General features: G+C 46.3%; 1 protein-coding gene across 1 annotated transcript in view; it reads right to left on the bottom strand.

The window, feature by feature from the left end:
* Positions 1–26809, bottom strand: part of gse1b (Gse1 coiled-coil protein b) — a 136146-nt gene extending 109337 nt beyond the window's left edge. The window contains exon 1 of the mRNA XM_069658380.1: positions 26731–26809. The gene's annotated coding sequence lies outside the window, so the exon portion shown is untranslated. The remainder of the gene's footprint in view (positions 1–26730) is intronic.
* Positions 26810–27309: the final 500 nt, after the last annotated feature.

Here is a 27309-nt window from a genome sequence, read left to right as displayed (position 1 = left end):
CGGGGTCGGGGACCCTGGCTGAGTGGAACTCATTACAGACTCCCTTCATTTCCATTCTGAGTGGGGCCTGTAGAGAGAGAGCGCACCAGGGCATTGAGGTGCACTCGCACAGGGGAACGGGGCGAACACATTGAGCAAGACACCACTTATGAAGAGTGACGGCCAACAGAAACAGCCTTTAATACCCCCACAGAGGAATAAGAAGAGGGAGGAGGAAGGGGGGGGGGGGGGGCGAGCTAGAACGGCAACCACGGAGAGAGGGAAGAAGTGACGGGAGAGGAGGGAAAGAGCAAAAGCAAGGAAACAGTAGGGCAAGGCAGAGAGCAGGGCGAGCTGCGGGGCTGACACAACAAGCAGGCTCATTTAATAAACATGAGCTGGAGCCCAGCGCAATCGAGTGCTACAACGGAAAGCTTATGCAGATGAGAGCCGACCTAATGACTAAATGGAGTGGAGAGAGAAAAGAAAAGAAGAGGGCGGAGGGAGAGATTAAAGAGGGAATGGAAGGCAGAGGCGAGGGAGTAGTGTTTAAGTGTCTGTGATGGAGTGTAAACAGAGGAGTTTCTCTGCTGTGTGGAGGAAGACTTTGTTTAACACAGAGGAGGAGGAGAAGGAGGAAGAAGACAGCTTTTCCCATCATGCAGCGGTGCATGCTAACAACAGACAATCAAGGGGAAAATAGGAAGAGAAGGCCTCGTACAGCCTCATCAGGAGAGGAGCTGTTTGTGATGGAGATTTCTCAAACTCACACGAGACCTTAAACGCAACACAGACTAGACAAAAAATGATGCTCTGTCATTTCTTTAAGCGCCTAATCAGCCACAAACATCAGGCTAATTTACAGCAATTACTGAGCAGCATTGGTGCATCAGTGAGTTCCATTACAGATAAGAGGCCCCGAGCTTTAAGAAAGAAGGAGGGGGGTTTGAAAGGCGTATGAAAAAGAGCGTTTTTTTTTTATGGTGTGTGTGCGCGCAGGAGATGGGTCCAGGCTTTTGGAGGAAGAAAGCTGTTTACCTGGAACAGAGGATTATGGGACAACTCCCTGTGGCATGTTGGAAGCTGTGGGGGTCTGGGAGGGCCGGGCCTTAAATCAGTTTAGGGAACAGTCACACCTCGCAAAGTCCCTCAGCAGCACCGTCTCCTCTTTTCCTCTGGGTCTGTCTGCCTCTGCCTTTCTCACGCACACACAAACGCACACACACTCTTCATCACCCCTAAAATATTTATTCCCTCTCCGTTTGCAAAAGGTTTTAAGTTGCAGTTAGTTTCCAAACTTAATCCATCAGAAAGTATTTCATTTTCTGCCTGTCGAAGTTTTTCTTTTGGCTTTTTTCCCCCCAAAATTAAAAAAACGTGACTTAAAATTGCAGGTTTTAAATCTTTAAAGTGTAGAAAAAAGTGTGCAGATTGTCAATTAACATGAAGTGGCTGAGCGTCGAGTGTTAAACTGAGCTGCAGATAATTAAAAAGTTGCAATTCAATCATCCAAATATCTTAAAGGAAGAATAAAAAGTAAGCCTTGGAAGAGAATCTACCAGGGGAATGAGTGCGTGTCGCCCTGCTACCCTGGGATTTGCCTCCTGCCAAATTCTGCCATGATATGGAAACAACAGCACACGAATCAGAGATAAGGGGAAAAGCCTTGTCTTGGCTGAAACAGAATCCATATGAAGCCACTGAAAGCTTTGTCTTCATAACACCAGTGACAGCTTTGTCCTCCCCACAACGTCCAGGGACCAGGAGAAATGCTGCAGTGAGATCAGAGAGGAGGAGAGCGGTGGGTGGACGCCAAATAGAACACTCCTCCTCTAAAGTGGGACAGTCTTTTGGCAGCATCAAGTCCGCGCGCCTGTGTGTGTGTGTTTGTGTGTAAGCGTGTCATACAATTGTTTCTGTTCCCGTGTTATAAATGTTAGCGTTCCTCACATCCAATCCAGAGAGTGTGGGTGGTTTCTCCTTTGTGTGTGTGTGTTATTAGAAGCGCACAGTAGACGTGAGCTGGCGTGTGTGTGTCTCTCAGTGTGAGTGTGAGTGCCACACTGAGTTTAATTAGCCTAGCGTGGTGCTACCGGGGCTGTGGTCAGACACGGTGAATGGGAGCAGGTGGCCTCTGCTACTTGGGGGAGTCAGGGTCCAGCCTCAGGAGCGCCATCCCCCAACCCCCTCTCCACCTGCACACACAGCCCTGGCCTTGACTGATGGGGACAGAGGGCTTATACCTGCATGCCTCTCCAAGCCCGAGGAAGGCAGGAGGATGCTAACCGCTAATCGCTAACATGCTGTCTTTTGCCTGTCTGGCTTATTCGCCTCGCAGCGGGGAGGGTGAAGCCTTTAAAAGAGGGGATTTCTCTGCTTTTAAAGTAAACTGAGAAAAACTGAACTCTGCTACACCGCCGCAGCAGGAGCTCTGGAGGAAGAGCAGGTCAAGAGCTGATAGCAATATTATGGCTGAGGGAGAGAACAAGGGAGAGAAGGACACGGGGTGGTGAGTGCCAGGTGGCAGCAGTGGCATGTCTCTGCCACCTGTCCCGGGGAATATGAACCCTTCTCGCTCCTCCTGTTCTCCCAGTGTGGGATAACACTGGCTCTCTGTCTGCCTGGCTGGCTCGCGAGGCTGTCAGCCTTTCCATCTATCCGTCTGTCCGTCTGTCAGTCTCACTACTTGTCAGTTGGTCAGTCAGTCAGGCTCCCTGTTTGTCAGGCTGTCTGTTAGCCCATGAGAGCAGTGTTTCTGAAACGGGGGTTCTTGTACTCCTGTCAGGGCTTGGTTTGTTGGAAAAAGTTTGAGACTCATTTGGTTTGCTCAGTCCAAACAGCTTGTTAGCACCACCTCGTTTCATCATCCCTACTCCACTGTAATGATAACCACCATCCATGTGTACATATCTCCTCCTCTTTTTACTTTTGGTTTTTCCATCTTTGCATCATTCTTTCTCTATCCTTCATCCCTATTCCTTCCTTTCTTCCTTACCTCCTGGCCCTAGTTTAGCCAAGCCAATCACGCTAACAAGCTTTAGCTAAGCACAAGCTATCATGGCAACTAGCGATTTCAATTGCAGCAACCGCACATACGCACAAACGCAGACACACAAATAGTACACAGAGCAACAGAAAACAATACCTCCAGCAAAACACAAAGATACAAGAGCTCGTTTCATTCTCTGCCAGCTACATTCAACTTCAAACAGGTCCTCCTCATGCTTAATATGCACAGTCTCCACTCTGCAGTCTCTTAGAGAGGAAATGACTCTAACAAAACACTGTGACGGGATTGGAAAAAAAACGCCTGTGAAGACATAGAGGTTGTGCTGGGGGTAACATTTCCTGACACCTAGCTTGGCAACAGGAAGCAGTTAGGAGAGGCACTGCTAGCGTAGCCTAGAGCTGGTGTGTGGAGTACAAAGTGATGTTTGAAAAATGCACGGAGACACAGGAGAACGCACGCACGCATGCACAGGCACATATGCGCATAAACAGCATACATATACACACTTTCATACACACATATACGCGCACAGAGGACAGCAGAAACTCCTCCTGCCAGCCCTGCACCATCTGTCTCTCTGTCTGTGCTTCACAGCCGTGCCCAAGCAGGGCCCCAGCAGAGTCAGTGTGAAATTAGCTGCCTTTGTGGGGCTTTGTCTGCTCGTACATGTCTGTTTGGGTGTACCAGCATGCTCGCTTTCGATGCGTATTTCAGAACATATTTGCTGTCAGACTGCCGAGAGGTAACCCACGTCGGAGTGATAATATGTGTGTGTGTGTTTGTGTACGCAAAAGAGATAGAGGCAGCGAGTAAATCCGTGGTCTGATCTAATGGCTATTTCCCCTGACCTTTGACCTTTTAACAACCACACTGACCTTACACTCCACCTACACCAGCCTGCAACGGAGGTGTGTGCATGTGTGTGTGTTTACATGCTATTGTCTGGTCAGTCAGTCCCCTCGCCGGATCGGGGTCGGCCGCATCTTTGCTCCCAGGGTGCTCTTTGATATTCACTCAGCACTCTGACCTCTTGTGACCTTTGATCCGACCTTGTAACCCCCAGGCTTTTTGAGAGCTCTGTCCTCCTCCTCTCTGCCTACCAATACGTGATAAATCATGTCTGCTCTGACACCGCTCTGAATGCACACACACACACACAAACACATGCACGCTCACACCAATTATCCCCCCTCGCCACATCATCACCCCACACCCCTCACATTAATGAGACCAGAGGTTAAAGGTTGTTGACATTCCTCTCACGCTGCTGTCTGAACGCTATTGCACAGCCCACACACACACACACACATAGATATAAACCACAACAAAGACACACTAGCTCACAGCGCTGTGTTACAGTTAGAAGCTGCTCTGAAGGCCCTTTAAAGTGCATCAGGCCTATAATAAACATTTAAAACATCTCACCACGGAGACAACATGAACAAATATAGCACATTTAGAGCTCCTGAGTTGTAAAGGTCCCGCGGCTGATTCAGTGTGTGGTCTGAGGCTCGTACAGGGGGCAGTCTGGGCTGTTGCTAGCCAGACTGATGAAGAACGCTGCTGCCTTGTGACAGATAATCATTGTATTCTTCTCTGCTGCACAGTCTTGGCTAGGAGACAAACCGTCTGGCAAACAGACAGCTTTACGGCGCAGAGCTCAATCAAACTGTCTCCCTATCCGACGGTAAACACACACACACACACACACACACACACCAACACCCGTAGAAGCAAAGCCTTACACACATATGCGCAGATGAAACAAGCCTAGAGCCAGCAGAGCCTAACCCAGATTGATAACACCAAACAAATCAGTCTGTCGATTCCCCCCGCTACTTACAGGAACTTAGCTTTATCAACAGTGACATTTTGATTGTTGCATACTTTACTTTTCTAATTAATTTAGAAGTGTTCTAATTCAAATGCCATTAACATTGTACACTGGTTGATTTCAGCCATTACTCCTGCATAGATGAGCAGTGGAGTCAGCAGTCATGACAAAAGGAAGAGAACCCCGAGCATCTCTGTGCCAAGCGCCCTCTGCTGGACAGATGAGGTCTAACAACACTCATCCCATCACTCCTCTACTGTGTGTCTCGGCAATTGAGGAAATTGGCAACAGTGAAAGTCAAAGCTGATAGGCTCGGCTGCCCTCATAAGACACCCAATCCTCTCCCTAAGGAGAGGTGGGCTCCTCACTAACAACACAAAAGAGGAATAATGCAGGAAAGGCTTTAGCTAGTCTGCTGCCTATTGAGTGTATATATGGTATGTGTGTGTGTCTGTGTGTGTGCAGTGATGTGAGGACAACCTAGCTTCTTTGCTGCCCAGTGAGAAATATAATGAGCAGAGGAAAATGGGAAATAACACACATTATGTTTGGGTAACCAGAGTGTGTGTGAGAGAAAAAGAAAGTGGATGATGGGGAGGTGAGTTCTTCCTCTAATGTGGTAAAAATATTTTTAATGCATGTGTGTGTTGGTGTGTGTGTGTGTGTGCAGAGGCATGTGTGTGTCCTATCTTTTCCCCTCTGATGGCTGACCCCTCACCCTCACCGTCACCTCTGGACCCTGCAACAATTGTTCCTTTGAGGCCCAGGGGCCCCTATGGCCCCTGAGGGCATGTGTGTGTGTGTGTGTGTGTGTGTGTGTGTTTGTATGTGTGTCTGTGGTAGAAGACCAGTCATGGCAGTCTGATCCTGAGCTGAGCTAACAGGATTAGCAGAGCCAGTGCTTAGAGGAGACGAGTCCCCCTGTCTCGGTCCCTTGGGGATCAGAAATGACACTCAGGCTCAGCAGATGCCCTTACAGCTGCAGACAACTAGCCGGTTATATTGACTCAACTGTGGACCTACTTTTTACTCCTGGACGTGAAAGAAAAAGCACACACATTTTTTTTCTACTGTTGAACCCCCCTATCACAAGGCACGTCCCCGAACTTAAACTCCCTCCAGTGGAGGACTTTGTTTGAATGAAAATGTGTTGTGATTAATGGATCTCTTGGGCAGCGATTGGTTCAAAGTGATTTAAACCTGCAGAGCTCACGGAGGATGAATCTGATGCAGTCGACAAGCTGAAACCAAATCAAACATCCACAGACCAGTTTACATGTGGCTCTAATGACGCCTGGCTAAATCACATTGGGTTAATGAATTTAGGGAGTCTCTAATGAAATCTGTGTGATCTGGCAACAAGACTGACATCCGCGTGTGTGTGCGATTAGAGATGGGAGTGTGAGCATCGATAACAAGAGGAAATAAATCCATATGGAGCCGAGCGAGTTAGAGAAACTCTGTGTACACGCTTCAAATGCAGAATGAAACAGGGTGTCAGGGTTTTTCTAAAATGTAATAATAAGCATGAAGACATCAAAGTGTTGGGAGGGGGGGGGGGGGGGGGGGGGAGGAAGAGAGGGGGAGAAATGAGCGGACTTGCTTGTATGCATGTGTATGAGAGTGCATGCATGCATTCATGATTGCACATCTGGCAGCCCAAAGACCGAGGTTCCACAGTGACCCTATTTAGCTCTCCATAATATACTCACACTCTCATTAGCAGTGTGTGTGTGTGGTTGTGTGTGTGTGCGCGTGTCTGTGCATGCGTGTGTGTGTTATTCTAGCCGCTTCTCCCATTATGCTGTGTTTAAACATGAGAGAGCTCTTTGAGACAAGAGAGAGCTGCATGAGGGGATCAAACAGCCACACATACACAAACACACACAGACTCATGCATGCTTCAGCGTGCTTATACACACGCGCGCACACACGCAGTGCGCAGAGGCACAAATGCAGAGCACCCCCTCCCTACTGCTCTGATTAATAAAGGTCAATTAGCAATTATAATTTCCATATTTAATCAGTCCCCTGTGGTGTCGCTCTGTGGCCTGAGCTTTGACAACTGGCTCTCTCTCCCTCTCTCCATCCCTCTTTTTGCTTTATGTCACGCTCCTCCGCTCTTCCCATCTCCTACGTCATTAACATCTGAGCATCTCTCCCTTCTCCACCTCCTCCTCCTCTTCTCTCAGCCCCTCCCCTCTTACGGTGTCATCCCTCTCTCCTCCCCTCCCCCTTCTCCCTCCCATCTTTCCCTCCTCTCTCTCTCTCTCTCTCTCTGATGAATGCCTCCCCTCATTAATCTTGATGTTTTTCCTCTTGCTGTGTTCTTCCACAGGCCTTCAAACCTCTCACTAATTGCAATTAATCACCGAGGGAAACAGATGCTGCGAACAAAGGCAACCTGGGGGGGCCATGAGACTGTACATGTGTGTGTGTGTGTGTGGGTATCGGTGTGCATGTATGTGTTCATGTATGTGTACAACAGGGCGGGGGCTTGATGAAGCTGTCAGTCAGGGTGACACACAAAAGTTAGGAGCCTGCAGGGCTCTGACATCAGCCCCGGAGTGTGTGTGTGTGCGTGTCGAGGTGTCAGGAGGATTGTGCGCGTGTGCTTCAGAGTGGGTGATTTTCCTGTGCGTCGTACAGCGCGCACCTGACCCTGTCACAGCTCCACGTAGCATCTGTCCAACCCCACTGTGTGGCGACGACAATCATAGAAAGGATAACGACATGAGCGAGCGGACGACAGGAGAGCAAGGAGGGAAGAAAAGAGCAGCGTCTTGCTTTCACAGGTCCGCAAATGGCCGTCTCCGTGATGCTCGTCTGTCATTTCTGAGTGAAGACAGCTGCAAAGATTACAGGCAACAGCTTTATAAGAAAACAAACAAACATTATAAGAATTACAATTCAACATGTTGACTTGAACATGGTGATTACTGATCTCCGGGCGGTGTTATTTTATTCCACCTGCAGAGAATAATCACAGCTTCTTTCTTTCAATCTTCTTCCCTCTCCATCCTCCTCCTCCTCCCTCCCTCCATCAGATGTCTGTCGTCACTGCCGGGCCTTCTCCACATTAAAAACACACACTATCTTTCAGGAGAATAAAGCACCCACAAATACACAGGCACAAAGACACAACTCATAACCGTTCAGCTGAATCAGAGAGAGGGGAAGAAGAGAGGTTTTATTGAGAGAGAGGTGTGTGTGCGTGCGTGTCAGGCGATATTATCCATCACAGCTATCTGCATCAGTTATCAGCCACAAGGAGGCGGAGAATAAAGCCTCCTGGAAAACGCAGACACTCGAAAACAAAATGGAGAAGAAATGAAAAGGAGCCACGAGTCATATTTTCCACACATGAAATAGCATGCACACACCTAAGGAGCGTATATTCAAACGACACGACTCAAAACAGGCACGAGCGTTGCAAAAAACCCATCAAATAATCAGTGGGAGGTGATACAGAGGGAAAATGGGAAGGATGCAAGGCGCTGCTGTGTTTCAACACAAGCCTGTTCTGCTCCAAATCCACTCCAGGAACGCGGCAGAGCGTCCAACACAATAGAGTCCAGCTCCGTGGCAGATAACAGACTGCAGAACAGCTTCTCTTCTGCCATCACCAGGAGAGGATCATTCTAAGTAGCTTTGAGCCCCTGCATATGGGGCATCAGAGGGACAATAATGAAATCAAGCTCATCTGACATGTTCTCCAGGATTAACACAATATGGCGACCCCCGCGTGACCCCCGGGAACGTACGATCAGCCTCCAACTGCAAGATCTGAGAGATAGTGTGGTTTGAAGAGTGAGTGTGAGACACAGGGAGGGGAAGGGAGGGGAGTGTATCACCTCGTAAATTGAGGACGAGAAGCAGGTGCTGGGTTAATGCTGAAGGAGGTGTGGGCCTACCCCATTTAGCCTTTTTCTGGATCATTTCTCTTCCTCATAATCAAAAGCAAAGACTGTGTATAAGAAGTGATGTAGCCTCTGGTTTCAAACTGAAATGCCTTAAACCTGCATGATGTGCCACTACATGAAACCAAATGGGGAAATTAGCTTATTTCTCACTTGATTTATCACCTGAGAACATATTTGTAAGGAGTTTATGGTCTTAATTTCAACAATAATGATGTTAATTATGCAAATAATGGTCCCATTCAGAGGTAAATCAACAAATTTTCTATTATTCTAATGTGTTTCTGAATCACTTTGTTAAAGTTTGTCTAGTTTTAAATATTGTAAACACATTTTAATTTCATTATTTGTCGCCTTTCCTTCCTCCTGAAACGAACAAGCCGTTTTGCCATTCAAAGGTCAGGCCCAGTATTTGGAGTGACCGTGTGTGTGCGATCCCACGTGTGGGAGGGGCCTCACTACACTGCCACTCCAGAGTTGTAGAAAACACGGCTGCTCTAGGATCGGTTATTCGCCGTATGAACCAGAATCAACAGGAGGTTTCGGAAAGGTAAGTTGAAATCTTGACAACGACTTGACTACAAGCGAATGCAAGAAGGCAGCCTGAGGTGAATGACGATTGGTCGATTTCAGTGAAAGCAAAGTTCTACGTAGAAACCTGCAGCTGTTCTGAACGGCCCATTTCAGAGGCGACCTTTTTAAACATGTCATTCTGGAAAAACACAGAATTATGCAGTTTTTACTTTTTCACTGTGAACAATAAACACCCAAAAATGTGAAACACATGCAAAATAAGAGAACATCCATTTAAAAGATCTGGCCCCTTTAATGTGTGGCTACCAGTGATCGACAAGTTGCTTCCAAGGCAACCAGGATAAAGAAATACGTATCAACCCTGACGTCCAAATATGGTCATTCCTGGTTTAAAGAAATGATGGTGACAGCCAAAATGCCAACTCAAGTTTGTAAAAGAGGGATGCACAAACCAATGGGTGGAGTCAAGGTGGCTACATCCAATTCTTTCATACAGTCTATGATCACAATGAGCACAAATCCCACATTGTCTTTCCTACATAGGAATAAACCCATACTGTGGGATTATGAGGAATAGACATGGTCTATACGTATTTCTCTCTCAATGTATACACCTGTGTCAATGAGTCATTGATAATGACAGCACAGTACACACAGCCTGGCCCTCTACCTCTGTTCTGCAGCGGCTTCATCTGTCACCGCTGCTGTCACACTTCAAAGCATATTGAGCTGTTTTTCATTTCCAGTAAAAAGCAGAGTGGGAGGAGATCTTTGCTGAAAGCCTGGAGGAAGATCTATTAAGTCTCTACTGTTCTCTACCTGACAATCCTACAACTTCAAGAAATGACAAAGCCTTCCTTCCCAAAAACACAACAGCAGCCCCCCGCCCCTCTCTCTCTCACACACACACACACACACACACACACACACACACACACACACACACACACACACACACACACATACACACTCACAGCACAGTCCCCTGACAATTCCTTCCCAGCAGGCTCCACTCAGCCTTTATTCATTTTTTATACATCACCTCCTGTGAGTCTATTGCACGGCACGCAGCAATCGCTGCACTTAACCCATTATGCTAGGTAGCGCTCCCCAGAACGGTCGCTCCCTCCCCGGGATAAATTATTAACTTCCTCCACATCCCGCCATTTATCACTGAGCCCCATCGAGCAGAACGGGAGAACCATTGCTCATATCCATGGCAACAAGGGCCCATTTGTGCAGCAGTTGGATGCTGCTGATGATGAGGGGAGAGATGAAGAAAAGGAGGAAGAAGGCGATAAATAATACCTGCTTTTATCAAGCTCTCTATTGTTTGCATCAGATCAGGCTCTTCTCTTTGATTTCTCCTCCTCTGCCTCTGTTAACGCACTGTGCCGCTCCTCGCTGGCTCCTCTCGCCTTCTTCACGCCACCCAGCCCTCTCCTCGGGTCTGAGATGGCAGCAGTATGGGTAATTAGATCAGAGCTTTTCTCTTGTCTCCTTGGAGATGAATCATACAGTCGGGGTGACAGTCTGAGCTTTAGCACTCCAGGATAACCTAATCAGAACGTTTGAACCCCAGCCAGAGCGGCAACGTAACCCGATAATACCAACATGAACCTGCAGTGACCTGCATCCCTGCACACAGCGGCACACACGCAGGGGTGACGGGCAGGTCTGGTTAAACACACCGGGTCACATCCCAGGATATTTGTGCGTGTAATGTGCACAAGTGAGCGTCTGAGCTGGGGAGAAGGAGGCCTCACAGGTGTCCTGATTCATGAGCAATCGCAGCTCATGAATAATTAAAGACAAAATGCAAATGTGCTCCTTTGATCATTTACATTCACGTCTAACAGCATTAATTAATCAAACAAACCTTTTCTTTATCCCCAGTGGAATAGAGACACACACACACACACACAGGCAGGCAGATGAGTATACAAGAAAAAGCAAAATCCACACAGTAAACAAGTTTACTAATCGCAGCATTTAGCCACATCTGAGGGAACTAAACTCTGTGTGCTGAGCAAATGACTCAACCTTCTACCCAGCACATGCTGAAGGTGACTCACCGTAGTATCTCCCCGTGTGAGATTACTCTAATCTAGCATCCACTGTATGCTAATGCAGTTAGCATAAAATCCCAGAGCGATGACGAGGTGTGTTTGGTGAATGCAATGTCTCAGCAGCTAACTGCACCGTAGCTTCTTCTTTATGATTCACACATGCATAGTTGGACTTAGTCAGAGGCAAACACAACATAAAGCCCAATCCTTAATCCAACCTCTTGGTTCTACCCCCCGTTTTAGAGCGGCCTTGACTGGGTAGTGGCTCCTGAGGATGGAGTTACAAGCGGTTGGGGTTACAATTTGTATCGAGGAAATGGGATACCACTAGTTGTGTCTTATTCTTCAAGCTTCTTACATATGACACGGATAAAGCTCATTCACAAATCATCGCTTAAGTCTGGCCCACACTAAAATGTTTTTAAAATCATAACAGATGTTGAAAATGTGAGAGACCCCACACATGACAACGGTATGACCCAAACAGCACACCACACACTCACCGATTCCATCACCAACAGCCAGAGTCCCAACTCTCAAAGCTGGAAATCTCTCCAAATCTCTCGCGGTCAAACACAACTTGAGAGTAAACAAACATGGCAGAAGACGGGCAGGAAGAATTGGTGATGATAGTTCTCAGGCTCCTTTTTTACTGAAAACTCCCAAATTCATTCATGGAGCCATGGCTGCGGTTGTTGCGCTTCCCTCTTCAGTCAGCTTGCTTCATAATTGGTTTCGTTCCACGTGACAATCCACAGAGTGCGTGCTCGGCTGTCCTCGGGGTCCCCCCCACATAACAGGATATGAGGTCATAAAGATTGGGGTAGGTAAGATCACTCTGAACATACCTCACACACAGGAAAATCTTATCTTACTTTTGTCAGAAGGGGGAATCGGGCCTAGAATCAGCTTGATTATCTTGTAGTTGGACAAGGTTTTAATGACATTATGAATGGCAGTTTTTCTGAAGCTCTTGTTATAGTGATCCAGTTACATGTTCATTTGTATCAACATACATTTTTGATATTCCAACAGGATTTTAAATTTTTGCATCATTATTTGCAAAGATATGGCCTTCTTCCTCTGCACTGTTAACTACTTCTCATACACCGCCTCAGATTACAAATCATTCAAGTAAGATCTCCATACAGATGTCAATCTATCAAACGAAAGGGGACACCCTACCCTCACGGGAACACTCAATACAGAGAGCTAGGGCTAAGTGGGAGAACTGGGATGCAGCCATACTGTATCGATGCTAACTCACGCTAACTCGTTACAGTTGTAATCTCAAAGATCTCAGTTTCGTTCCCTTTGATTTTCCTCGCTGACGGTCGCTTTGCTTTTTAGACTGTTTGCCTTCATCTGAGCGTCAATTTGTTTCTTTGTCTTTGGATTTTCACTTATTTTTGAAGTTGTATCTGTAGTCATCGATCTTTTCTTTGTTTGTTCAGCCATAGTAGATTACTGTTTACTCGCAACACTTGCAGAGACCGGAAAAGCAGCTGCTTAGCTCCGCCTACCCTCTCTGGCAGACCAACCACTGCTGGGTGATGGAAAATGCGTCACTAACTGGGCGCCGCTTGTAATTTTTTTTTCTAGAGTCGCAGACACCCAGTCTGTAATATTGCAAATGCAAAGGCTTTCATCAGTGGGCCATAGGCTGAATCACCATTGTGTTACCTCATTTGACGACAGACTTAACAGACATTTATTTACATGAAAATCTTCAAGAATATTACTTTAAGTATTGCACACAATGCAAAAAGAGTGAGGCTCTGACTTTACCCTTTTACAATGTGAGACAGATGGTTTCTAACAGTTCTGATGGATAACACAACCGCACAATAAAACACACAAACACACACCGCAGGCTGATCAGGATTTCATGGGCTTTTTGATACGCTCAGTGAGAGATGGACCTTATAAACAGCCTCTCTTCAGCTGACCTCTTGTTTATAGCAACAGTATCATACACAGAGGGAGAGCTCATAAAGACAGACACAGGTCTGCCTCCCTCCTCCTTCTCCCCTCTATCAGTCCACATCTCTGTCTCACTTCCCGATTAGCCGTCTCCTCCTTTGCCTAACCTGAACCAACTCCTTCCTCTCCGTTAATCAGTCTGTTTGTATGCAGCGCACACTTGTAGAGGCCTCACACAAACACAGACTCTAATACACACACATCCAAACTCCTGCGACTCCCTGCCAGCTCCACTCCCCGCCTGTCACACCCTTCTGTCATCAATTTCTCCTCAGTAACAGAGAGAGGCACGTCTGACTTATGGGGGATATCAATATCTGCGGCATAAAGGGGCGGAGGGAGGGGCGCACACCTCGGGCTTCTTTTAGGACACCTCGTAAAGCTAAATGATAGTTGAAGGGGATGGTAGACGTGCGACGGAGGGAGGAAAAAGCCAGTGCCGGTTGTTAATGTGATGGCAGGGGGTCGTAAATAACTGAGATACAGCGTGTGTGTTGCTCGAGCGTGAGGTACGTCTGTGTGTGGACGCTGGCATTAAGAAGGTTAAAAAGGACTGAGTGGGTGACTGAGTGATCGCCGGCTGTATACAGTGTGTATGTATGTGAAGATTTACGTTACAGCGTGGTCGACATTGTGTATTATCCCCCGGCTGATCCCAGCGGGGGGATTTATGCTAACTGCCAGTCTCCCAAGTGTCTAACACGGGGCTGTAAATAGCTGTCCGTCTCCGCTGACATCGCCAAACTGTCCATAAACATGTCACCTAGGACACTTTCAGTCACACAGGACAGGACAGGCCAGGCAGCCATTAAACTATCAGTTTACACTAAGAAGGGAGGGTGTGTGTGTGTGTGTGTGTGTGTGTGTGTGAGGGTAAATGTGTGTGTTGGAGGTGCTGCATGATTTAAATGTAATGCAGGAGTGTGGGGCAAAGGCGGAGCGCTGTGTGCGTCTAAATATTCATGATGCTGCTAAAGGGTACAGGTTGACACCAGTTGAGATTCTCTGTGGTTATTGTAAACAGATACATCGCACGATGGCGAGGCCTTTTACACACACACACACACACACACACACACACACACACACACACACACACACACACACACACACACACACACACACACACACACACACACACACACACACACACACACACACACACACACACACACACACAGAGGTGCTTCTGAGTGAGGTCAAGGAGTCAGTGTTGAACTGAGGAGAGGATCAATAGAGCGCTGAGTGTTTGTGCACCTCTTGCCTCCCTCCCACATTTTCTATGCCTTTTTCAGATCTCTCCATCTTCCTCTCTTTCTCTCTCCTTTCCCCTCATAAACAGAAAGTCCTCTGCCAGCACACACACAGCAGCGGCCATTACACTTGGACCTACCAACACACTACTTTTGATCATTTTTAAATACATTTGTTGAAATGATAGTCATGTAACTACCCTTAAATGGATAAAACGGTCAGTCTGACCTTCCCAGGAAGAGAATATCATGAAAGTTTGCTTAACTAACAGATTCAAAAAGTACTATAAATTTTAATGATGAAAAAATGTTGTAAATCTAGAATAAATATATCATGCTGAAAAGTAGAATAATAATGAAGCATTCTCTCTCTTAACGAGGCTGCAGGCTGTTTCAGACGAAGACATCCTCCTTGTTTCAGCTCAAAGCTTAAGCACGCTTCTAGTTTTGCGGTAGCTTAAAAACAACCAGAAAATCTTCTTGCTCTGCAACAGTGACGAGCATTTTCAAGAGGGGAAAAAAGCAAACCATTAAATAACTCAGATGTGTTTTGGAGTTTTAATGAAATAACAATGTTAGACGTATTGGGAATATCGTAGTCCTATGCCTTCCAAGCGTAACGTGAGCCCTTTTTACACTGCGGTTCCCCCACAGCGCCGCAACAACGCTCCACCCTCATGCCGCCTTTGCCATTTTACATTGGACCAGGCAAGGCTGTAGAAGCTGCCTCCGTGTGCGTTTCGCCTCTGTTACTACCTCAGAGGCCTTCGCCCCACTATTCTTCCTCCATGTCTTTTACATAGAAGACGGAGCGTAACAGAGGCGTAATGATCCCGCCATGAACTGGCAGTGTAAAAGGGGCCTAGCTTTTACTGACAAGTACATATTGATGATGTATTTTAAAGTCCTTCTATCCTTAAATCCAAGGAAGAATCAATTGCTTTTACTTTAACAAAGAACATAAAAGATATGATCAAATTCAATCTTGTGTCTGCAGCTTCTGTGGTTATTGATTTACTAATAAATCATAGTGACACACTGTGTCTGGATCTACATTTACCTAATTCTGGGGCTTACCCGCCTCACAGATCCTCCCAAGTCAATTTCTTCTTATATTTAATATTGATTAAATAATCTTTCAACAATCAGAACAGCCGATATGGTCATTCTAGTTATTACAAAATTGAAGAAGTCTAACAGGGAAAGACCAAAAATCACAGAGAACATCAGGCTCTTGTCAGCTCCGTCTCTGCTGTGTATTGTAGCTGTCAGTGCTGCTGTGCGAGTGTGTCTGGACATGTCCCAGAGGCTGTGTTCATCCTACTGTGGGAGATCTGTGGCTGATGACTCCAGCTCGCTGGCACCCCACGAGCAATCACCCGGATGTGATCGGCAGATGAAAAGAGAACAAGGCAGTGACAGAGCGACAAGCTGAGCAGAGGCAGAGAGAACATGTAAAGGACAAAATGCTTTCTTCCCTGGATGGGAGCATCTCATTTTTTCTCATTAGGGGAACTCATCTGAGCTCCGAGGATAAAAGGAGGACTGATAGCCGGTATTTTTCTCTCCCTCCATCCCTCCACTCCCTCTTTTTTTTCTCCCACTGTGCACATGCCACCTAATTAATTACACCCTAGCATTGCTTTGCTACAACAACCACTGCCGGCTAATTAACAGCACGCCTCAATCCTGACCCCACTTCAAGGGTTCTGGATGTGTTTGTGTGAGAAGGAGAGATGGAGGAGGAGTAGCAGAGGGAAAAATCTGTGTGACATGCAATGAAGGGAAATAAAAAAGCAGCAGGAGAGGGAGAGGGAGAGAAGATAGCTAACAAGAAGTGCTGAGAAAGGACAAAGGAGGATGATGGAGGAGGAGATAGATGGAGCACCTCCTCTCCACGCCCAGCTGGACTCCATCAGCCAGGCTGGAGCCAGCGAGGCTGCCGGGGAGTCCCAACTATGGGGTGTTTCACCCCGGACACGTCACTCCCAATCCCCCCTGAGTCTCCCTGAGCCTGGCCAGACCTCAGAGCTGCTGCAGCACAGCCACATCCAGGCTCCTCGGCCCCTCCTGCTCCAAACACACTCATACTGATCGTATCAGAGAGAAAAATAGAGCCTACGACAACACACACGGGCTGCACAGGCTGAAAACTCACGTACGCCACATGTAACATCCTCATGGTTGATTTGAGAGTGAAATGAAATGAAGAGAGAGAGATGGAGAGGGGAGAGAGCTGTAATTTGTTTAGTGTATGTGATTGCATTAGTGTTAGGGTCATATTATTCCTCACCCACGTCACACACACGCAGAGAACTGAGGCCCAGTGGGGCAATCAGAGTATTAATAGTGCTTGACTGGGCCTAGAAAGATACTCTCTCTCACACACACACACACACACACACACACACACACACACACACACACACACACACACACACACACACACACACACACACACACACACACACACACACACACACACGTGTTTCCTGTGTATGTGCTCAACAGATTATAGAGAATGAGCACAGAGATAATAAGGCCAAAAACAGAGAAGATGGACCACAGAGCAGTCTTCATTTCGTTAACGTAAATAATGACTACAAGTGTTTGTCAATGACCTCTTTTCCGTGACGAAGACGTTGACGGGCTAAAAATAAATCGTTGACAATAAAAACTCTGAGGACACGTATGTTTGGTTTTTGTTAAAATGTTAGTGGTGAGCTGTCTGACATTCAAAATGCATATTTCCCCCACTGTGCGTCTAATTTATCTGTTGGAGACAACAGGTATCACGGAGGTGGTTGTGAACTGTCTCTGTTAACTCAGGCTTTCTGCTCCCGGCTCTGTGCGCGCTCACATTTAACGCGTCATTTGATGCTTCTTCCGCACAGAAACGAACGATCATCGGCTGTCTGATTCTGTCAGACTGTTTAAATGAGAAGCGATGATGAGAAGTTATCTTTAGATGCAGTGTCTTCATCATTCTTTTACTGTATGGATGATCTGCTGAGATTAAAGAGTTAATTTTACCTGAAGCAGACAGGTAAGAAGGAGAAGAGGGAGACTGGGGGGGGTCATATTTTCTCAAGAGAGAAAACGTTGTGACTAAAGTAATAACTAAAGTGTAATGACTTTTTATTGACTAAAACTGGACTAAGACGAGAGTTGTCTTCGACTAAAACTATAATGGATAAAAATGACTAAAATGTGACTAATAAGCTTTTTCATCTGAAGACTAAGACGAAGAATAACTCTAAAATAGCTGCCAAAATTAACACTGCCACAAGATATAACAAAATCAGTCTTACGAGTGCTAAATTAACATTGTTAAAGGAAGAATGAAGAACAAAGTAACTGATCAGCATTGTCAATGCATCCAGGGATGTAAATATAAGAGAGAACGCATCGATATTTTTGCCAACCAGACGAAGTCTGTGCTGCCTTTGGAACACAAGAAACAATGCTCAGAGTTCATTTGTATAATTATTTTACTTTAGATGGCTGCTGTTACCAAGTAATACGTCCGGTGAAGCATAAAGAAGTACATTTAAGAAAGATGAAAATGGCTTAGAACGGAGCTAAATTTAATATTTGCACACCAAGGCAGAGTGAAAAGAGGTGGAGGTGATTATTCATCAATGTCATTAACATTTAATGGATGTTCAACCACCAGAAAAAGGATGGTGGAGAAATGATGAATTCATATATCCTCTTAAATATTAACCGTTTTACATTTCTTTATTTATATTGGAGACAATTATAAGACAAGTGTTCGTGTTGATAGAAAAAAAACTAACATCTACTGTCACGAGAACATGAATGTAAAATGTTGAGGGGGAAAAAAGAGGACAACAGAGAGAGGAAGAAAGAGTGAGAGTGAAACAGAATGTTCTAGTGACGGGCCAACAGCCGAGCAGAGAGGCCATGTTCGCTGTCAGCCATTAACATGGCCCCGACTAAATTATTCACTGCACCCTGTCACCTTACACAAGTCTGGGCTAACTCACACTAAAGAGGGCTCTGTGTGTGTGTGTGTGTGTGTGTGTGTGTGTGTGTGTGTGCACATGAACTGTGGCTTGCAGGAGGAGGTAAAGAAGGATTCCTGTAAAGAAAGGGGGCTCAGTATTGCCATCCTGTGGCTACAACAAGGAAGATACTATGTACGGCCATTTCTAATAGAAGCTACACACACGCGCGCACACACACCGGAACAGGAAAATGGGTGTAAATGACTCTGAAAAACATGCATGCAAATAGAGCACAAGTTCAACCTTTAGATGCCCTTTGAGTGTAATGGGCAGTTACGAACGCACACATGTACATGAGCACAGACGCACGTACACTGTGTGCAAACATACACAGACAATGGGGGGAACAGAGAACTGTTTTGTGTGGAGGAAGCTGATTTCCATGCAGCCTGCTGGTTTACTGTGGAACAGGAGAGACTGGTTAGCAGCAGCAGCAGCAGCAGCTGGGCAAACAATACAACCTCACCTGGAGTCATTTACATGGATTATAATGTGTGTGTGTCCCTGTGTTTATGTGTTTGTGTGTGTGGTTGTTATGTTGGGAGGGGTGTCTCCTGTTGCTGCTCTTCTTCATCATGTTCCTAAAAGTGCCGTTGGCAAGGAAACCAGAGAGAGAGAGAGAGAGATGAGAGACAAGTCAAGGAGCACAGTTTCGGGTAAGAGCGAGACGAAATGGGGAAGAAAAGGCGGACAAATGAGAGAGGGGGAAATAAAAGCAGAGGATCTTGGAAGGGAGAGGGTTGGTGGTGGTGGGGGTTAGTAAGGAGATGGAGGAGGGAGTTAACAGAGGGGAGGCAAAGAGCATGTGACAGTGCGACCCATGCCTCCCACCGACAAGCTTTATTACAGTCCCACCTGCAGCGAGACAGCAAAAAGCACTTAGCCTCAGCCGAGTCGCCTGACAGTGGAGGACAGGAGGGAAGGAGGGAGGGAAGGAGAGGAGAAGGAAAGGAGGGAGAGAGGGATGATTGGAGTCATGAGGCTGCAGAAAGGGAGGAAGAGTGAAAGAGGAAGGAAGGAGAGGAGAGGAGGAAACAAAAGGAAGGAACGGATGAAATATTGCTCTGTTGTTAAGCTAACAGCACCAATAAAACGTCCCTCTGTATAAACAAATATGGATTGATTTGTAGTTCTTCTGACGTTGTAGTTTCTTGCAGCGTTTTATTCCATTATTAGGTTTTCCTGTTTCTGTCCATCTGCTGTAAATAAAGCGAGAAGGATACAACCACACACACCCGACACAGGCCCGCTGAGCTCAGAGTGCGCCGCCAGTCAGGCTTAATCGTGCTGGAACACCTGTTTCCTGGTGAAAGTGAGGTCAAAGGTCAGAGTCTGGAGGTCTCTTACTAAGTGCTCGTCTTTTTTCAGTGCTACTGCTGAAACATGTGTGTAACCTGACCTCTGTGCGCTACACTGAGACTTAACCTCACATCGGGTGGCCTCAACAAGGCCTAAATATAACTCTTCTCCAGCCAATTACTTCAAATTGCAGTGGGTGTACGTACAGTGTATATAAAAGGCTTTTTTTCACTGGAAGAAGAAGATAAATATTCAGCTTTTGAACATAAACTCTCAGATGCTTTTTGCTTTCCTCATTTAGTGCAATCCGTGAGCAGGAAATAATTAAGGGGCTGAAATGAAGAGAGCTTTATTACTTCCTGATCGGCGACAGCTCGCATCTATTAGCGCCCCAGCCTGCTGATGTATCTGCTGATGAGCAACGGCCAACTAATGACGTGCTCTGCTGGCTGTGAATCCATAGGTCTCTCTCTAAGTCGACTCTTTCTGGCTCCCAGGCTCTGGATGGAAAACCACAGTCAGTAAATCAAACCCATCCGGAGTAAAAGACGCAAGAGAGAGAGGGAGAGGGAGTCGGGGGAGAGAGAGAGAGAGGGAGGGGGTAAACGGCCTGTTTCTCAGCCTTTCAGAGAGAGAGAGAGAGAGGAATGTGTTGGAAAGGGTACAAATCAACCAGAAGTGACTGCACAATGAGGTCAGTGTGATCAGAGGAGAATCCTGACTCAAATGCTAGACACGCACAAACACACACGCACAGAAACAAACACATTAGACACACACATGCAAACACAGCGAGTGATTGAGCTGGGGCATAACCCCATGCCCACCCTGTGAGTGGCTAATAACCGTGGCCGAGTGCCAAACCCACTGTCTCCTGACTAATTCCCCCATGCCCGCCAGGACTGGCGCCACACTGCAGAACAGAGCTCTGTTTTCTCAAAAATCCTGTGATCATTACATTACTGAATCACTCCGATAGAGGGACGAAAAAACAGCCACACAGGCCACGCAGCCCGCTGCCCCCTGAAGAAAAGATATAATGGAACAGACAATGGGAGCACTGTCAATTAATATTTGTTTGTTGAGGCTGCTTCCCCTCACTAAACAAACACTCACACACACACACACACACACCTCGACGCCCACTCTGCCGGGCTGGAAAAAGAGGGCAGTGATGTGGCGTTCTGCCAAGCGTGGCACTGCCAAGAGACTCGGTATACCCTGGTCTCCAGTGGCATTTTAATCACACATACACACACACACACACACACATTTCCATCTGCTGTGCTTCATGGGAGCTGTGGCAAGCTTGTCACTGTCATTCCAAGTTAGCCCACCCTCCTGCTATCCCTACAGAGGGGGACAAAGGAAAAAGAAGAAAAGAGGGAGAGAGAGGGAGTGGAGGGGAGAAGGGGCGAGCAGTGGCATTCCTCTCCCTGCCTCCTCTGACACCCTCTGATCTCTCTCTCCAAGCACACCCCCCTGTCGTCTTTCCATTCAGCGTCCTTGTCCTCCTCTCGCCATCCTTTCCATTCCTTCCTCCCCTCCTCTTCCAGCACACTGCTCCTGTCATCCCTCTGCTGCTCTCATCCCTCCACCTGCTGCTCTGTTCTTTGGACAAGTGATACAAGAACATGCTGTTCTCACTCCCTAGTCCTCGCATACAGCAGGCTGGTACGCGGCCCAATTTGCTGAAGTACAAGCTGTAGGGAACCCTGTAGCATCATTCATTGATGATGTCCTTTAGGTTATTGTTTTAACGTTGAAGTCTGGTGATCTTATGTAAAACGCACAAATGTCCACTTGGCTGTCAGAAGTGTTGGGTGGGTTACTTTAGTTACACAACATCTCGTACATTAGTCACATCATACACTGATCAGCCCTAACATTATGGCCGGGTGCGTGTGCATCGCTTACCTGGGGACGACATGGCACCAGGATGCACTTTGGGAAGAAGGCAAGCCAGCGGAGGCAGTGTGATGCTTTGGGCAATGTTCTGCTGGGAAACCTTGGGTAGTGCCATTCATGTGGATGTTACTCTGACACGTACCTAAACATTGTTGCAGACCAAGTACACCCCTTCATGGAAACAGTATTCTCTAATGGCAGTGGCCTCTCTAAGCAGGATAATGCGCCCTGCCACACTGCAAACATGGTTCAGGAATGGTTTAAAGAAGAGGACAATGGGCTCAAGGTGTTGACTTGGCCTCTAAAAAGGATCTGCTGCTCACGTCTTGGTGCCTGATACCTCAGCACACCTTCAGAGGTCTAGTGGAGTCCGTGCCTCGACGGGTCAGGGCTGTTTTGGCAGCAGAAGGGAGACCTGCACAATATTAGGCAGGTGGTCGTAATGTTATGGCTGATTGGTGTATATGGTGCATTAGTTACAAAACATACATAAGCTAAAGAATTGGTGTATAATTAAAGCTAAACCTTGGTCTATTTTATAGATCGTACCAAGTTGTCTTGGAACCTAAATCTAATCAAGTTATTTTTGTTCCTAAACATATTGACTGCCCCTTTTTGCAACTTTAACCCAATCTAAATGATTGCTCAAAGAATCATTAAATTCTAACTTTTTTTGGCAAGCTTTATTTTGAAAATCTAACCAGATACTTTTAATCTAACTGCTGTATTTTGAGAGTCTAACCAGACGTTACATATGTATTATAGGTAACCTGACCACAAAGTCCTGCTGCTGACGCGAGATTTTACATGGATTTTCATATTTTGAATGTTGAAGCCACAGACCAAGCTGCCAGATTAATGGATTGGGAGTGAGAACATGTTGCCAAGAAAAGGCGGCTGTTTTCACCCTCTTCAGGACACGCTGTTCCTCATCTAATGTGTGTGTGCAGTGCATGTCCATTGTAACGTCTGCTTTTGTATTGAAGCTGGCTGCTGTGATCTCCATGCTATACCGGTAATGTGAAACGTTAACTGCAGAGGCTGAAGCTACGGCTCAGACATTGATCCTCCTCCCAAGAAAATGTGGGTTGCCAGATCCTGTGAATGACCCCCCTCTGTGCCCCCACCAGCACCCACAGCCCGTCTTCAGTGGTGCTCCATGCTCCCTCGGTGGCTAATTGTAATTGTATTGAACTGGCCTGCAGCCAAGCGCACAAGACTGCCAAGTCTGCCAAGTCCAGCTGTGCCGTCGCAATCAAAACACACTCAAGGCTTATCTCATGACAATCACATCATCAGCATGGGTAATTCCAAAACACACGCACTTATGTACACAAAAATATCTCTGAATGTATTTGCTCAGTATGAGGAAAGAATGAAAGAGTAAAAAGGGATCAGAAAAATGTTGAGACAGGCTAAAGTCAGAGACACAAGAGAAGACGGCAGGGAGCTTCACCTCGTTCCCTCCCCTCTAACAGTGATGTATTGACTGTGTTTGTTTTGAGCCTCAGTGACTGCTGATGTATGTGTAGTGTTCAGTTCACAGGCCTGAAGTACAATGTGTTCAGTCCCAGGTGTCACATCCTCCTAACTCCGGTCTGTTTCCTGTCTGATAGGGGCTCGATGTCGGGACATTTAAGATCTCTTGTCTAAGTTTTTTACATATTTGATTTTACCAAAGAGTTTTAAATACCAATAAGACACTTTTAAAGCTTCTTAAAACTTTTTACTGCACTTAATGGTGATTGAGCCTATAGCCCTCTGATGAAAGCCTTTGCATTTGCAGTATTACAGACTGGGTGTCTGTGGCGACATTCGCTGAAGAAATCACAAGCGGCGCCCAGTTAGTGACGCGTTTTCCATCACCCAGCAGTGGTTGGTCTGCCAGAGAGGGTAGGCGGAGCTAAGCGGCTGCTTTTCCGCTCTCTGCAAGTGTTGCGAGTAAACAGTAATCTACTATGGCTGAACAAACAAAGAAAAGATGGATGACTACAGATACAACTTCAAGAATAAGTGAAATTCCAAAGAAAAAGAAACAAACTCGACACTCAGATGAAGCAAACAGTCTAAAAAGGAAAGCGACCGTCAGCGAGGAAAATCAAGAGTTACAACCGGAGCCAACCGTGGACGTCACACATGCAGCACTGTCTGGATATCTGGGAAGTGTGCTCTGTCAGTTACCGTTAATCGCTATAGGTGCCGCCAAAGAGAACGAAACTGAGATCTTCGAGATTACAACTTTAATTTATTAAATTGTGATTTTTATATCTAGGTTTTAATGACTCATCATTTTAAAATGTGTAATTCTCCATTTTTTTGCCATTGCAAAGCACATTAAATTGCCTCTTTGTTTAAACCCGCAAAATAAATAAAGCTGCCTTTCCTCTCCTTGCCTATAGATCTCCTCACTCTCTCACACACACTTACATACCCACCTCCAACATGTGTGTATAAGCGCACACTGCCCTCCTCTCTCTGTGCACCCCTGGCCAAAGCAAACCCAAATTACAACTGTGACCATAAAGCCATTAAATATTCACACATGCACAATTAAAACCCTGCAGAGAGCAGGCTGCAGTGGACAGCAGGACCATTTCCCTCCCTGTGGCCTCCCTCTGGCTGTTGCGTAGGGGCCCGTTTAATGATTTAAACCCAGCAGTCTTAAGATCATGACTGATCGTGCACCTCTCTGCTCTGCTCTGTGTGAAGACCGCAAGCGTGTCTTGTGTCACGTTCCCAGCCTGAGCGGAGGAAATGGGCCGTGTCATGTCAGTGTGAGCTGCCGCGCAACACGCATGATGGAGAGCTTTTAAATAACTCATGAAAACCCTGTTCTCAAGCCGCACTAGACCACTGGGAGGAACGTTCAGTCTGGGGACATGCGGTGGCCCCTTTCGTCATGACTGTTTAACCGAGTGTCTTAGAGTGTGTTGTGGTTCAGCTAGTGTGCGTGTGTGTGTGTGTGTGTTTCGTTGGAAAGATAGCTAGAGATGAGTTTCTGTAAACGACAGAGGGGCCCTCGCGGCTAAACAGGAATAGCCTTAGAGAACAGTGAGAAAGCGGCCCGAGCAGGAGGAAGAAGGAATATAGAGTAGGAGGAGAGAAAGTAAAAAACAGAGGGTGGAAATTAAGAGAATTAGATTTACAAAACTCCCGTGTTTATACGTGTAAATGATAATGTAAAAAAGGAGAGGAAGTGAGAAGGAGAGGGAAAAGATACCCAGTGAAACGGCAGTCCAGCAACACTGATAAGAGGAGACAGCAGCACTTTCCACATAAACGCACTGAGCTCCACAACTCACTGTAGTGATGGCCTCCCTCGGGGCATACTCGCGCACACACACACACACACACACACATCTCTTTTTTTGTCTGTGCCTGCTCCATCATGACGTCTACCAACTTATCTCTCAGTCTCATTTCATTGCTACATCCTCTCCTCCACCAGCATCCGAACTGCTTGCTTATTCATCTATCAGGCTGAACATTATAGTGTGCATGAAGGAGATGCAAAACCTGCAAATCCCATAATTCATTGCTCTTGGTTAAGGTTGGCAGCGATAAGAAATTATCCCATCAGTTATTTCCTAAGATGCAGCTCGGATTGAGTACAGAAGTGAGTGAGACATGGTGTGTAGGCATGTGCATTTGTGTTTTAACGTCATTAGATGTCCTTTTAGGGACGTCTGGGACACTTAGTTTGTTTATTTTGTGGACAGGTCGGCTTCACTGGTTTTAATTGTTGATAGTAAAAATCAGTTGCCATTAAACAATGCATTCAAATCAGGTGGAAGGAGCAGATCCCTTGCACATTTGCAAAACAAACTGCAGGGAAATCACTGTTATCTCCTCTGATCTCACAGAGTAGCACATGTAGGCTGACTGTAGTAATGCCTAAAGATGGAAACCAAGAGTTAGTTTGAGTGAGAGGCTAGTGTAGGCCTATATGATACAATACAATGGTGTTCATAAAAGAGTCGGAGGAGGGGTTCAAAGACTGGAGAGAACAAGTCAAGTCAAAAAGAAGTGTTTGTCACTCTATGATTTGAGTGTTAGAGCCGCCTCAGACCTCATCTCATTCACCCCAGGGGTCTCACTACTTCCTGTGTTTTCACACAGCAGGGTCAGGAGGACAGCTCACACAGGAAACAGGAAGCAGTGATGAGATACCAGCTAAGAGGGACATATATTCAGAGGTGATAGCTTTTTCTCAGTAGTGTACTGGCGGCTGAACAAAAGCATTTAGGATTGTATTGTTGTATTGTATGTACTGTATTTTCTGCAGAGAAACAAGTCAAATGTTTAAGATAATGCTGTCTGTGACTGGAGAATGGCATCATGGCGGTTTGTACTGAGATATATCAAAGATCACATTCATGCAACAGGAATTTTACAGTTTCTATAGTCACATCCTATAACCAGGACTTCTAAGAGAACCAGACAGCACTATTTAAAGGTGCGATTCTCCCCTGGAAAAAGCCACTGTCAGTCAAAGCTGGTGTTCTCTGTAATCGATAGAAGCTATAATATTTAAAATTAGCGCCATAGCTGTGGAGAAAGTTGTACAAACAGCTCGTGGTTTCACCCATTCTACATTCCTACAACACCCAGCGTGCATTGCGCCCCTCCCTCTGAAAGGGACGGCCCAGAGAGAGACGCTGGATTGAAATACAACCGTTTTCCATTCAAGGATTGAGGAAGTGTAGTTTAGGAAGCTCCCTGGCCTGGCCAGACTATCCAGGGCCCAGTGGAGAAGTGGATTTTTATGGCATTAGCCTCCCCTGATAGCATGATAGGACTGAGGTTGAGCCACAGCAAGGCAAAATAAAATAAAAACTTAAGACAGCGGAGATGAGAGTAAAGAAATGACATAAACAAGACTTTAGTAGTCTGACATCTGGCGTACTCACTGGAAGGTGGGCGTTCGGCTCGGTCAGCTTTCTCCTGCTCCGAGGTCACTGGCTGAGACGGTGTGTGGCCACCTGCAGGTTGTGAAGGCCCTGACTCCACCTCCTTACTGCCCCCGGCTGTACTCTCGATCACAGAACACACCTGGAAGATAGAAAGAAAAAAATCAGCATGAGAAAAAGGGAAGAGTTTTGCACTATGATGCTCTTTTGTGAGACAGAGGTGGAGTTAATTAACTACAGCTGAATCAATGAGTGTCTTCAATAAAAGTCCACTACACTAATTACCCACAGTCTCCGATCCTGCTAAACACACTGCCCTGTAAATGTTACAGAACCAACATGTCCCGGGAATATTGACGTCAACTTTAAACACTAAAGAGACACACACGGTGCAAATATAGCAATTAGCAGCTGATGTAGCCCATCATAGGTGCAACCATTTTTAGCTGCTGTGACAGATTTCTGCTATAAAAAGACAACAACTAAAGGGGACGCAGCGCTGGGTGAAAAAGTGTCCCTTCCCAGAAGTGACAGAACTGTGAAACAGACAGACAGAGAGACAGAATCAAAGACGGAGGG

The sequence above is a fragment of the Semicossyphus pulcher genome, unplaced genomic scaffold, assembly GCF_022749685.1.
Source record: "Semicossyphus pulcher isolate SPU_LCO1_2020_fin unplaced genomic scaffold, fSemPul1.0.p SCAF_1, whole genome shotgun sequence".
NCBI lineage: Eukaryota > Metazoa > Chordata > Actinopteri > Labriformes > Labridae > Semicossyphus > Semicossyphus pulcher.
This window is presented reverse-complemented; position numbering and strand designations above follow the sequence as displayed.